The sequence below is a fragment of the Cyprinus carpio genome, chromosome A23, assembly GCF_018340385.1.
Source record: "Cyprinus carpio isolate SPL01 chromosome A23, ASM1834038v1, whole genome shotgun sequence".
NCBI lineage: Eukaryota > Metazoa > Chordata > Actinopteri > Cypriniformes > Cyprinidae > Cyprinus > Cyprinus carpio.
Genome location: NC_056594.1, coordinates 16,234,464 through 16,240,545, shown reverse-complemented (window position 1 = coordinate 16,240,545; position 6,082 = coordinate 16,234,464).

The following is a 6,082-nucleotide window of genomic DNA, read 5'->3' as shown; positions in this document are numbered from 1 at the left end:
ACCCATCCATTCTCCAAACTCATATTGTCATATATACAATTATATTGTTTTTACATAAGCCTATGTATAAATTAAAGTTTGCATTGATGACTGTTGCTTAGAAAAACAAGAAAACAAAACAGTTGTGCAACTATGGAAAATCCTCAATGCCGTTTAGTATTTACTTAAATACATTAGAGCTTAACTGTGACAAGAGCTTAATATAGACTATCAAAATAATGGGATTCTCCTCACCCTATCCCTGCTGCTTATTATCATTCATAGTTTCTTTTTTGTTTCACCCATCTTGTGCTTTGACCTTTTCAGAAATGCAGAGCAGTTTAGGGACTTATAGAAAATACACACATGCCCTGTGCCGTGTGTGTGTGTGCTATGTGTGTGTGTGTGTGTGTGGGAGAGGGAGAGAGAGAGAAAGATAGAGAGGGCCTGTGCAGCAGCATATGGCTATGGCTTAACCTCATGTCACTTTTGACTCACTTTCACGGTCTTAAGCATGAAATGCACTCAAACACATCCCATGCTTCCAGTCTGTTGTTGTGTCAGTCAGGCCATAATCAATCTTTCCCTCAATCATTCTCTCTATGTGCAGAGAATGTGAAAGACCATCAGATATGCAATCCTCCTGATGCTCACTAAGATAAAACAGCTGCTGTAGACATATGCTGTAATTTAAGCCAGTCCATTAGGTTACATCCAGTTTCAAAATGGGTTTTAATGAGTGTAAATAGAAATTGTAGGGGTTGTAAATATATGTTTGAGAGGAGCATCTAATCTAGTATAGAATACAAAGAATATACAGTTTTCCCAATAATTGTTTGGACATGCTTACAAAATTCCTAAATGTCATTGTGTTAGATAATTACTTATCAAATCAATTGATATGTGTAAACAAATGATGTTAGACCTTTTCTGGACCTAGTTACTTCTTCAAAGATTGGCAGTGTAGCATGACCAAACAGGGAAATTTAGAGGTCAAGTCTTGCATCCTTGTCTTTTGAACAGCAAGTCAAACCTTTTCATCTTTACCACCCTTATGAGCATAAAATGTGTATGTGTGTGTGCTTATGTGAGAGTCAGTGTTTCCATGCACAACACTAATGCACAGACATGACACACACAAACACACACTCCTTTCACAGATGCCCCTGTCAAAGCTTCATGGTACGTCTCTGTTCTTTTCACTCCCACACTTGTCTCGTTCTCGCCACAGAAGTCTGAAAAACTCTGAATCCTAGGAGATTCAGAATCTTAATGACTCATCATGTTTGAAAATCTGACATGCTGACACATACTGGCTGTTCAGCTAAAGATCGTCAACATTGGTTTTATCTCGCTATAGCTGCTTTAGACCACATTCTGCAATTGTATTCTTTGAGAAGTGCCACTGCTTGTTGCTTCTATATGTACAAAAATGTGCATATTGTTGTGTGGAGATTACATTTCTAATTTACCTTCCTGTTGGCGGCCTTGAATGTCACCCACTGCAGTCATTTTTATCCTACATTCTGACACAGACACACACACTTAGTACCAAGATGAGCCAATGCATCAGTCACAGCTACTCCTCCCACTCCACCTGTCAACCTTCCATCCTTGCCATATCTCCATCTCTCTCTCTATTTCTTTGAGTGCTGTATTAGCATATGCACCACTACCTTATAAACTTTTTAAATGGAAAACTGGAGCAAAACTGTACATCTTTCCATTTTGTTTGTTCATAATTGTGTCAGTCTATCTATCCGTCTGTCTGGCCTGATTTCTTGTTATGCATCTTACATCTCAGATTTGGTAAAGTGAGATTTCACGCTCTCACGTGTAACTTATTCTGTTTGGCTCTGAAGCATTAGCAACTGTGAGGGGAAAGAAGCTATTCTGAGAATGGGAAGAGAGAGAAAAAAGAAAATAGAGAGAGACTGTGTCCCCAAAGATAATCTTGCCTTCCCTGTAGCATAGAGAGAGATGAGCAGAGAATCATGTTTATTTTATAAGGCTCACACGCTCTCTGTTATGTGTGTGTTTGTGTGAGAAAGAAAGTAACTTTGAAAAGAAGCTGATCATTTGGGAGGGGAGGGGAGGAGAGGAGAGGAGAGGAGAGGAGAGGAGAGGAGAGGAGAGGAGAGGAGAGGAGAGGAGAGGAGAGGAGATGATGTTGGTATCATGGTGCCTGTGGTTTTTTGGACTGAGGTACTGAAGGCCAAAATGCTCCAAATATGATCTAATCGTTTCCACAAAACACAGCTCAAATTACACTACACACACACACACACACACACACACACACACACACACACACACACACACACACACACACACACACACACACACACACAGAGAGAGAGAGATATGGCAGATGATGACTCAACATTTATATGAAATGATGTGAGGAAAAGGGGGAAATTTATCTCCAGAACACCTTATGAGAAATAACTATTGATAACTAGGCATGATTCTGTCGTTTTCATGTCCATTTACCAGATACAGATACTTTCCCACAGAAAAGAAAGATCACAGATGTGATCTCCTAAATATTTAAATTGCTTCAATGGGTTTAAATAGAGAACGAACAAACTTTTGCTTGAGTCTTCTGTTGCTTGAATTTTTCTCCTGAGAAATAGACTTTAGGAGTCTCAGTTTTAGGAGAGATCTCAACTAGATCTCAAAGTGGCTTGCCCAGATCTTCAATCAAAAGCCTGAGATCTCAGTATGAACTCAAAACATGTCTCATCAGATTTTTCAGAGACTAAATTATCTCTGTACTTTTACTGTATTAAAACAATTCGAACAAAGCAATTTTAGAAGTAACATCTGTTGATACCTACACCACCATTCAATAGTTTGGGTCACTACGATTCTTAATTTTGACAAAAATGTATAATTTTATTCAGCAGTGATGTAATAATTTTATCAAAAGTGACACTAAAGAAATGTGTAATGTTACAAAAGATTTCTATTTTTAATAAATTATGTTCTTTTGATCTTTCTATTCATCAAAAAAAAATGTAGCAAAAAAATAAATGTTTCCACAAAATATCCAGCAGCACAAATGTTTTCAACGCTGATAAAAAAAAAAAAAAAAAAAAACTTGAGCACTAACTCAATGTATTAGAGTGATTTCTGAAGGAAATATTGTTATTACTGTTATTTTAAAGTGCCCCTATTATGCCATTTTTAATGCCTTTCATGCAGTGTGTAATGTAGCAATAAAATGCTCTGCAAAGTTGTAAAGTGCACGATAAATAAAGTTATTGTATCCTAAAAAAACAACAACTCTGAACAGCCAAAACAAGTTATCAGTAATTTGAATCCCACTTCGGTGCCGTCACGTCAGGAGGTAACACATTTGCTTAATGCTCGCCTGTTCTACGTTGGCCGGCTGCGAACAGCTTGACCTGGCCTCCAACACAGTAGCTTGTTTGTGTGGTTAACATCATGTCGAGAAGACGCTGTGTCCTACACTGTGAAAGAAAATTTGTTTTATTTTCACTTCCAAATGAAGAGGCTGCAAAGAATCAGTGTCTAAAATTTTTTTTTTTTTTTTTTTCACTGTACCACAGCAGCATAATCCCAATCTTTTTTGTGTTCCCGTCATTTTACTGACGACTGTTTCTCTAATCTCAGGGAGTTCAACGTGGGATTCACAAAACACTTGTTCTTGAAAGATGGCTTAGTACCCAGTTTATTTGGACCAGATTGCTGCACTGAATCACAACCTGTAAGTGTGATAAATAATAGATCTTTGTATTTTATATTGAGCATTCAGAATACAGAACTATGGCAATGGGCGTATCGTTTCTGAAACACCCTGTACACAGTAGACCAATCACAACAGACTGGGTCATCTGACCAATCAGAGCAGAGTAGGCTCATGGAAAGGAGGGGGTTAGAGAGACTGAATCTTAGAACTGCTTTGAACAAATAATTTGAGAATTACTGGAAAATGAAGTGATATTAAATGCATAATTTGAGAAACCAGAATTGTTTTTTTGAACTTGCATGCATGTAAACCTATTGTAGAAGACTCCTAAAACAATATTAGGAACCTTAAAATGGCATAATAGGGGCACTTTAAATTGTAATAATACTAATAACAATATTACTGTTTTGACTGTATTTTTTGATCAAATAAATGCTCTCTTTGTGAGCATAAGAGACTAAAATGTAAATGCAGTGTGTATAAAACAAAACTGAAAACTCCTTTTAGTCTCTTGAGTTATGAACAAGCATTGATCGAGCAAAAATATCCTCTAGCTTAATTCATTTCCATTTCTAGATACATTCACACTATAGTTCCCTATATTTCAGTTTTTCTCTTTCCTGTTGCTCTGTATAGTTTGATCTTCGGATTTGTATCTCTGACTAACAACTTGAGACTAGTGAGAAACCAACTTCAAAGAGATATGAAGGCACAAGAGAGAGAAATAGAGGTTCTGTCTGGTCTATATGTCAATTTATGTCAAAATGATAAGTTTGAATGTCTTATCTTGCAAACTTACAAGATAAAAACATTTCTTTAGCTGGAGTTGTTTGGGTTGTACACTGTGTGCCTGACAGACTCAATTCATTGGACATTGTGGCCAGTATGCTGCTGAATAGACTACTCTATAAATAATAGATGCCATCTGCTACACTGTGCTTTGATTACTAAATATATGTATACAGATATCGATTGAGTAAAGGTAAAATCCAATGGCAATGATATTTGTAAATATTCCTATTCTCAAATCTGCATTTTGATGGGTAAGGTCAACCCAGTTGGTGTGTTTTTTTAACTTAATGTCTGTCATCCCCTCAAAAAAATTATAACCTTGTAGGTTGGTGGAGCAGCTGTTTCTCAAAATAACACGAACAAGAAATTATGCATATTTATGTGACTTATAGATATCTGAAATCGCTCGCCTTTTGTATATTTCATATTTCACAGTGCGGCTGATTATATCAGACAGATTATATGAGACTCCTTTCACTGCTCAAACTGATGCAACACCAGTTTTTTTTTTTTTAATGAGAAATGAAGAGTGTGAGCCATGAAACGCATATAATAATCATATTTTCCAACAGCAGTTTATTCTCTGGTGGCTTCTTGCTCTTTGCAAGGTATTTTGGGTTTGATTGGGCAGAGCAGACAGCAAGATCAGTGATATGCATAAAATGAATACCCCTTTTGTCCAGGATGAAAGGCGTATTTCTTTCTTTCTCATGCTGGCTCTCGTATAAAAGGATCAAGTCTGTTATAGTGAATCAGACAGCTCTCACAGTCAAGATGGGAAATCCATTTTCTCCTTATCTGTAATTTGTGAAATTGCCTTTGTGAATTTTCTGTCATTTTCAAAAAGAAGAAAATATTTGTCTTTGTGTGTGGGATTCAGATTTCTATGATGTAGGTTTAGAGCTATGAGTCATATAGGCTACACAAGGTTAAAAATGATCACTACAGTGCCAGGCTACTTGAAATTGTCAATCCATAAACAACACTCAATTAAATAATGCCATGACAGCTAAGCTGCAATTTTTGCTTGCATGTTTATTAACTATTATTTTTATTCATGATTAGTTTTACTGATTTGTATTAATTATTTTAATTTGATGAATTAATTAATTATTTTATTACTACTAATTTATTTTTATTTGAATTTTTATAATCAATTTGTCTTATCCTTTTCTTTTCTAGTATTTTTTATTAATTATTATTTATGTTGCATTTATATAGTACATTTATGCATTAAATTGCATTCAAGGTATACATTTGATCAGTTCATGCAGTCCATGAGAATAAAACCATTTCTAGATACCTTGTTCTAGATACATTTCCAGACCTTTACATTTTATTTTATTGTATATATATTAAAACAGTACAGTATAAAATATATAAATATTTATTGTATTATACAATTTAATGAATAATAATTATATAGATTTTTACATTGGTGTGAGGTGGTTTTAACAGATGTTTTTTTTACAGTATATAATAATAATAATACTTATTATTATTATCATATAATCCCAAATGTCCAATGAGTTGATGGATCTTTCGGTCATTATATCTTTAACTCAGTATATCGATTTTCCGCTCATTATCTTCCAT